The following is a 9,944-nucleotide window of genomic DNA, read 5'->3' on the forward strand; positions in this document are numbered from 1 at the left end:
TCAAATTTGCAAATACAAAATAAAGTACTTACATATCTCACTAACAAACGTACAAACCTAGTTTCCGCTTACAATCAATTCTATTTTAATAATACATCTGTGACACAAACGTTCACTTCTAGAAGAGATGTCTACACGACCACCAGAAAATAGCACTTAAGGGCTTAAAAAACAAATTTTCCTAAGTAATAACTGCCAGAAAGCTATAAGTGTCGCATGTCGAGTATTGAGTGTTTAATTAGCGTTAATAAGTTCGTAACAACATAAAAAAATCATAATAAAACTGTAAAGATTACGATTATTTTAAACATGAACAAAATGCAATCTAAATAAGAAAGGACCAATATCTAGCCACCTCCGCACATGCAGTGGTTGTCGTGCATGAAAGCAATGCAATCTATACTTTATATGCGTGTTATTTGCAGTCAGCTACTTTAGCAGCGACTTCCCCATCATCATTATTTTAGCCTTAGAAGCCCATTCCAGTACATTCCCGATAGATTTCCAAAAAGACCGGTTGGAAGCGAACTTCATCCGTTGTCTTCCGACGACCTTAACTAAAATGTCTTACCGCCGCGTGGGTGGACCACCCTTGTGGGTTCGTGGTCACCACTCCAGAATCTCAAAACCTGTGGCTGTGGCCATTCTTAGATTAGCGGAAACTAACGTAATAAAAATCTTTACCTCGGTATATTAATAGATCATACATAGTTCGATTTTAACTAATAAGATGTGATCCTATCTCATGATAGTTAAATAATAATATTTTGTAAATATTTTTTTACTCTCGTAAACAGTTATTAGGATGTATAACTAACCTTAAACTTAAATACAATAGTCTGTGAACATATAATTTACACAAATTTTAACCGCATTGAGTTTGGGTCTGACATCTCTCGGGGGAAGGGAAATTCGTAATTAAGTTTTCTCAACCGTATTAAGTATGCTATTGTCAGTGACCCGTAACAGTGAAAATTAATAAATTAAATTACTGGAATAATGGCAATATTCGGGGAAAGTATGAATAACAGTAATCGACATAGCCCAGTGGACTGGCAAGTTGAAGTGACAGTGTCCAAGTAATATAGCGCACAGAACAGACGGATTCTCGGGCCTTACGGTTCTGAAGTGGAGCCCTTCCACAAGGTGGACAGACAAACTAGTTAAGGTAGTTGGAAGACGCTGGACACAAGCCGCGGTTTTATAGGAGGATCTCTATGGTAAACCCCTATATCGTGGATACAGGCAATGTAAAACGGGTCAATGTGGCGGTAATCTTTGAGACAGTGCGTCTATCGACTGAAAAGAAGAAGATACAGATTAGTTATATGTATTGAAAACGTTTAAATATTAATATTGTAATTATGACAATCTAATATGCATGTAACATTAACTTATACAGGTGATTGGTTATCAGTGTCCAAGCTTTTAAGGAGTGAATATATATTAGTCAGCAAAAAGCTGTAAACTTTTATACCTATATCTAATCACCTTTCATAAAGTGATCACTAAGATATATTATATATTTTTTACTATTAGTATAATAAACACAGAATAATAACTTCCGGAATTTTAAAGTCTGCAGTAACAGTCAGTAAAAAATAATTAATTTTAACGCGTAGTATTTCGAAATTTGATAACACTTTTTCAATAGCATTACGTAATTCATTATTTCTGAAACCATTGATTTTTAGATAGAGTGTACCACGCTTTAATTAATAGCAAATGAACTAACCATTCACCATTTTGTAGCCTTTACACCTATTTCCTAACACCTATGTATATTCAGCTTCTCAGTTGGATCAATGTAGTTATGACAATATATACGTGAGTCAATACACGTGGTACGTGACAGAACGTTAAACGAAACGAACGGAATTTCAATCGCACCTTTTTCCTGAAACTACTTTCCTTTAAACAATCTTGTTATTTATTAACAGTATTGCTACAACGTGTAATAATTTCAAATTCAATTTCGTACGAATTTGTTACATTTGTTTGTTCATAAATATCTATAAATGTTCTTAAATGCATTTTAAATTTCGTTACTATACCATTCAATGACACCATATATAGAAAGACATTCTAATAATTTAGGAATGTTTCTAAGAAAGTCTGCTTCGGGAGGAAACTATAATACGAAAGTAATTGATTTTTCGTATTGATTCCTTCAATTGTTAATCAATTTTGATAGTGTGCCAATTTTAAATTAAAAAAGTAACTATAGATATTGTTAAAAGATATAGATCGAAGAAATACATATATAAGGAGATTGGTTTTATGATGAAATACTTTAAAGCTTTTACACTTATTTCACCTAGTGTAAAGTGATGTAGTTGTCCGAGTTTTAATCAGTGGTTCCCCTGTGGAAAACCTCTCTTTCTGTGCCAAATAGGGAACACCCGGCGATTAGGCACATCGCGGTCTGATCCACTCCTGGGTCACAGTTGCACGAGGGACTTTCCCTGAATTTAAACTTTCACAGGTTTGAATACAAGGAGAGGTACTTGGTGAATCCCCCGTATCATGTGAACATCTGGACCAGGACTATGTCCAACTGAATTTGGAGAAGCATGTGGTAGGCCGATACGGCTTCCAGGTAGGACTTCCGCGTTACCACATATTCCATACGCCAAGCGCGTCCAGCCTAAGCTAACGTTTGACAAATGAAATAGCGCACTCCTTATAGTCTGATCTACATTTACTACTCATAACTTAACATTCTTAACTGCTCCTCATGCTTTAATTATATTATCCTTCAATTTTGGCGCTAAGGGATGGAGGGCAGAAGCCATTTGTGAGTATGGTATATACCCTGAGTTGAACGAAACATCCATATTGAAGTAAATTATATGGCTGTTCCATACGGAATGCTTGTGTTGACAAAATAACATGACTATTTATAATCTTGTGAAATTGGTATCATAAAAGGATTCGAAAAACGCGCGGGGAATAGAATGGCACGCCATTTAATAACGCGGTTTCTGCCTCGTAAAGAACGAACATAACCTAACCTCTTAATTTAACCTAACCAATATATTTTACAGTTTAGTTTAATTTAAGTGTAATATAAATTAATATAAGATCTGTGTTAATATTCTATTCGAAGCAGTCATTAGAAGCAATGTCACTAGTTTCCGTATCGCTGTAGCGCTATTTAAACTTAACGTATCCACCTGTGTTAATTGCACAGCGAGCTGTTAAGTAGTGTTGTTAAAATCTTTTCAAATCGCGTCCCGACTTTAAAGGCTTCTCATTTATTTAACATCGTCCTGGCTCCTCTGTATTCAACGTCAATTGCGTCTTTAAAAAGTAATAAGAAAATCTTAGAAAACAAAATAGGTTCATCATAATAATTACAGCTGCAAAACGTCCACTGTTGGACAAAACCCTTTTCCATAGATTTCTTATCGGAGGTTGGAGGCAGCCTGCGTCTCATTTTCTGAATACCAGAAACAGCGGAATTGCCGGAGACTAATTGGCTGATCTTTTTGGTTACTTTATTTTGCTCCAAACAAAAATTTATTTTATCATATAAATAAAAAATGAAACTAACAGTAAACAATAATCATTATGTTAAATAAAAATAAAAAAGAACAAAAATTTAATAAACAGTAAAACCCCAAGACCCAAGGGAACGAAAACTTCAAACGAAACTGGAATCGCCGCAAGCACATTTCAATTTATTTCCAGAGGGTACGACTTACTGAAATCTCCCTAAGGTGAACAGACTTACGGCTTGTTAATACAAGTTCTTTATTCACAGTTCACTAGGGCGAAAACCCGAGAATTTAACGAAATATATTTTATTTAACATAATCTTATTTCGTTATCAATACATTAACTTATCTCTAATATCTTTATGAAAAGTTTTTATAAGAAGTAAACTTGCATTAATAAATAGAATAAAGAGAATTCCTTACGGTTTACCGACACTTTACAGAGACCCAGGTACAGAGTAGAAAATACAATTAACGTTTAAATTTATTATAATGTATAACACATACCTACATTATGCATACACACATACAACCTTCTGTTATGCTTCTGTGTTTTGTATTTGAATTATAATAAACTTTATAGACTTATAAATGTAATATTTCTTTAACACGCAACGTGCTACAATATAAAATCTAATAAGATAGCCCAACGAATTGGAAAATTTAAATTGAATGAACAGGCCCAATACATACGCTTGCTGGGGTTTTGGATCATAGATCGGCAAGTGTAGCGTGTGATGTGCACACACGCCCTTATCAAAGACTTTGCGATACGATACTAGCTGCTTCCTACCGGTCGTATTAGCAATTTGGGCGTTTTTCCAGCAACGGATGTCCATCGGCTAAATCAATAATGACATACTAGGGTCTAGTGCAATGTTTCTCAACCTTTTTTGTGTCACGCCCCACCTTAGCCTTTCTAACATTCTTTCGCCTAATTATCTACCAAACATAATTTTTATATTAAAGCGATAGGGTCAATCTCGCGAATCCATTTTCGAATTATGACCATATTATTTTATATTATTACCAAAAAAATTGACCGATAGAGCGCATGTGGACTCCACTTTGGGAAACACCGGTAGGGGAGTCCACAGGCACTCTAGCTGGGAAGGCTGGCTCGATATAGCCTCTTCGACTAGGTTAAATATGCTCATCACGAATGCGTTCTAATTCCAAATGCGCATTGACTTAATCATTGCTATCCAATTAATCACAAGACAACAAACGCAAACATTGCGTAATATATTCTATTATACCTTTCACTGCGTGAATAATACCTACTCAATCTATTCTTATCTCAGAAAAATCTTACGTCGTCTTATTTCGTATCTGAACGGGTATCAATTAGATAACGGACGGTTTTATATATCTTCCTTTAGTTTTAAATTTGTTTTACGCAAATATATGACTGTCTTCATTTGTCAGAGTTTCTCGTGAAAATTTAAGTAATATCTAGTACTTTAAAAATCATTTTTAGAATGGTATTATTCGTTATTCCTATTCAACCAACGTTACTATTAATTCGTAAGGATTTTTCGACTGCATGGTCGTATTAAAGTGCTACCAAAACCGCTGTACCGCGTTTTAGGTATACTGAGGCGAGACGAGGGGCTATCAAACTTTATACAACTCTTTAAGTGTTGTAATAATAAATATATAATGTCGTAAGTGCTCGTACCATTTTTTTTAGAAAAAATTAATGCTACATCAATTAAATTTTCTTTATGAACGTTAAAAAAAGAAAAGTCAACAAGTCCACTCTTTAATGCTGTAAAGTACTTTATCGAAGCTAAGGGAGAAAATTGATAAAACTGTACTTGACTGTGAAATCAATTTAATTTTTATACCTTGAATGGACAATATTGATACGATTATCAAATGTCGGCAATCTCATCAATACTGACTCTAATGTGAACTATACCAATGAATTTCTAAAACAATCTTTTTCTTAGAAATATTCGTAGTACGTGATAATATTAAGTAAAAAGCAACAACTTATCATCTTCCTTAATAATGACATCGTTAAGCACAAGTTGGTAAACATTTTTCGCGAAAATACGTCTTCATAATAAATGACTTTCATTGTTTACGATTGCTCGAAGGAAATAGGATTTCCTACCTTTCAAAATAACGTATGAGAAAATTTTTAGATGAGTAAAAGAGATTTGTTTTCTTACGTATTCCTAAACGAATGGTTCACGCGATATAAACAAGTATAATTCAAGACTTCTTTTAAACTCTCTCTATATTTTAATAAATAATAAGCTCACCTTAATGGGCATGAATTAACTGAATAACCGTGCTAATTTCAAAAATTAATAGGCTATGGGAAATGTTTATTACATCTAATTGTTAAGGATCATTTATCATCACCATTGTACCCACTGTTGGATATAATACACCTTCGCAATAGATATCCAGCAGGACCGGTTGGATGCGACCCGCACCTCGTCTTTCAATAACTAGGAATGGCAAAGCTTCCGGAAACTAGGAGTCTGATCTTTTTATGTGTATATATATATATATATATATATATATATATATATATATATATATACCTCATGAGCCGCGCTTGGAATACGGGTTTGCGAGAACAGTTATTATTTAAAATGTGTTTAGGAGATACTGCTGCCCATCATTCGTAAATATTTTTTCCTTGGTCGCCTTTATATTATATTTGGCTTTTGAATAGAACTTATGAAAAAAAAAATTAAAACCCTGTACTATATATATAATATAAATTACAAAAAAACATTCTGATAATTAACATAAAATAATAAATAGTTTATTAAAGAATAATAATTACTATACTATATGAATCTAACTTTTTAAATTAGATTAAGGTATGTTGTAGTGGTGACCCGGCAGTAAAAGACTGAGACTTGCAATCGTAGATCACGGATTCGACTCCTGGGTTACAATCCTATATTATTTTAACTTTGTGTTAAAAAAAAAGGTTTCCTGAGGAGGGGCAGCTGTGTGCTCTACGTAGTATAATACCACACTGCGATCTCCAACTCACCTGCCACGCGTGGTGATTATGGTATCTCATTAAGATATTCCCCATAGATCTTTTGGGGTGACCTATGCCTTGCAACGGATTCTATGTAACGTCGAATGATGACGATGTATTATTTGTAAATCTGAATTTTATTTTGCAATTTTTGTTGTTAACCTGGCGCAGGTTGTTCTAATTTCTTGTCGTTGAAATTGCAATTATTCCTGTCTTTTTAAATGCTTTCTAGTTTTATTAAATATTGCTTAATTTCTAAGTAATTCATAATAAACAATGACATAAATTAAATTATAATTGTTAAAAACGATAGGATTAATCTCTGTACATGCTCTTGTTCATGTAATTAGTAATTAAATTATACTCGCTAAATTAGACTCTTTTCATTTATTGATTAGATGTAACAACCATAAATTCTGCAAAATAATAATAAACTTTTACGTCGCTTTTGTGCGGATGGCATTTCTCTTAGCAACAATTGGTGCACGTAAGATGGTCTATTGTCCTCACAAGTATCAATTCTTGCTATTCGTAGGAAACAGCAATTGTTATTGCAATCGCGTCTCTAGAAGATTCCAGTGAAGTGTCTTTGAAACTGAACGTGCGTCACTACAAAGGAACCACAAGGCTTTATTGCACCTTCCATTCGCAATTTTACAGACGTCGATCACCATGAAATTTATGTAGCATTAAAAATAAAAAAACTCTTAAAAGCGCAAGTTTTTCTACATAAATTGAAAATTTGAAATAATTTTGAACAAACTCAAAGACACAATAAATTTTATTTAAAAAAAGCATGTTTGCAATAATGTAATTGTTCGTGTTATTTAGATACGTTCGGTGTTATAGAATTTGTTAATAAAACAAAATTAACTTATGCCATCAAGTTTATCTTTCCTTGACTAATAAAGAATGAATAAGTTATAAAGGGAGATATATGTGCCGTAAGTTTGCTAAACGCAAAACCGCATGACTAATGGCTTCCCGAGCGACTTCTGAAGCCAGCTACTAAAGCCGTGGCTGCTTGACATTTATTTTTAAGCCGAACATAAATCATCGCATGCACACACTTCATCACTTTCATATCCTACAAAACTTACTGTTAATTAAGGGTACCTATTACCTTGCATTTAAATTAATGTATATTATTTTAATGTTGTATAGCTAATTTGTCAACAAAAACGTTTTAATCTTTAACACTTATTGCAATCATCCAATTATAAAATGATCATTCCAAAACTCTAATGAAATTTGAAAGAGTAATAATTTCCAGGAGTAGGAAGTCGACACTCTAAAGCATGTTAAGTTATTGTTTCTATTGGAATGCGACTAATCAAAAACTTCGGGCCGTACAAAATCTGCTGGAGCAGATAGTAAACAATTATCAATTATAATATGCAGTAATCTGAATTACGTTAATAATTATTTCTGAAACCAATAATTTTGAATAGGGTGTACCTTAAAATATTCAACAGCGAATGAGCTTTACATTCACACCTTTAAAGCTCTTATACCAATGACCAAGCACCATGCGTAAATAAAAAATAATCACCAAATGTGTTGCTAAACACAAAACTGGACAATGGTTAAACGAATTTGGAATATTATCCGTGTTAGTAAATGTGAAAAATTTATTCGTGAATTGAAACCAAAAACAAATGCCTTTGGATGTAATCAAAGGAGATTTTCTTAGAAAAAAATTATGGACAATATTGCATTTGAATCAAAAATAATCATATTAATATTAGTCTCGCAATGTACGAAACTGAAAAATATTCTTGAAAAGATTCGTTGTTTATTACAACATAAATAAAAAATAAATCAATTATTCTGAAATAAATGTATATATTTTTACTATTCAACTGGGACAGGACAATAACTTTTGACAGTCGTTAAGATACAAAAACGCTCAAAATAAGAAAAACTTTAGAATACACCACTTCGGTAGATATCGCCGACAACTACAAATCTACTTTAGACAAAAAATAAATGAACTAAAACTCCCATAACAATAAAAAACAGATTTAGCAGAGCGTGGTTTCGATCCACGGACCTCTGGGTTATGGGCCCAGCACGCTTCCACTGCGCCACTCTGCTTATATTCTAGGTAGTGAATTTAAACATCAATTAATAAAACAATATTAATAAAACCATTATAAAATTTTATTTAAATAAAGAAAATATGAATTAACGGATACTGTGATTATATTCTGAATAAAGTTCAAACTATATCATATCTTTCAGTCTTGCTTTTTAAAAAAAAATATACGGGAATTTATAAAAGGAGCACACTGGCTAACGTTACATCAATCGTACATTCATTAATACGAAATATTACTAATTTCTTAGTTATTTGCTAAAAATATTCGGAGTAGGAATCAATACAATTCGACTGTAAAATAAATATAACGATACAAATAAATTCAGGATTTGTTTACGAGGTTAAATCAGGAATAAGGAATAAAACGAACGAAAGTAACCGCAATAACCTCTGGGTTATTGACAAGTTGAAGTCGCGTTGGGCAGGCCATATAGCACGAAGAAATAATAGCCGCTGGGACCAAAAGGTTCTGGAGTGGATACCACGGATTGACAAGCTCAACCTAGGACATCCATCTAGAAGTCCATGGTGTACAGACGACCTTGTTAAGGTCGTCAAAAGTAGGATGCAGGCTGCACAGAACCGGTCTATTTGGTATTCCAGTGGGGTGGACTAACCACTTTAATTGATACAAGTCAATGACTGTCAGTTAGGCTAGTAGTCAAAAACTCGATTTACCATCAGAAAGTCTATAAATATAAAGTAACAAAATAAAATATAATACAAATACAATATAATAAAAGTTACATACAATATAATAAAAGTTATAAAATATAATATAATAAAATGAAATATAAACAAATCTAATTAAACCTGCAAAATCTATGAATAATTAACAAATTAGGAATTTACTTTACGATATTTACTCTTCAAACCCCAATGAATAAAGATTTCTCTGTAAAATGTAGAACAGTCCGATAACAAGCTCTCTGGAGCTACGAGGAGACGGCAGCCATGTTTTATTTTTGCCTCTTCACTCGAGTCGGCGAAAATAAAGGAATATTCGAACTACAGCGGTATTTGTATTTTATCATGCAAAAACGCTCTCCATACAAACGGTTCGATCGGACGCAAAGAGTTACGTACCATATTATTTACTTCGTTCGCTGAATGTTAAATTCACATTTTCAATATCATATTTTAAAAAAATTGTTGGTGCGTAGAACGGGTAAGGGAATCTATCATTATCATTACGTACAGCGGATAGACGTCCACTGCAAGGCATCACCACCATGACCTGTCTTGCGTTGCCGTACCAATAATTGTTGTTGCTCCACCTACCGAGGGGGCTGCCTACGCCGCGTCTACCAGATCGTGGCCACCACTT

The sequence above is a fragment of the Battus philenor genome, unplaced genomic scaffold, assembly GCF_028537555.1.
Source record: "Battus philenor isolate CCGP_79_NKW_IND1 unplaced genomic scaffold, ilBatPhil1.0.hap1 SCAF_18, whole genome shotgun sequence".
Lineage (NCBI taxonomy): Eukaryota > Metazoa > Arthropoda > Insecta > Lepidoptera > Papilionidae > Battus > Battus philenor.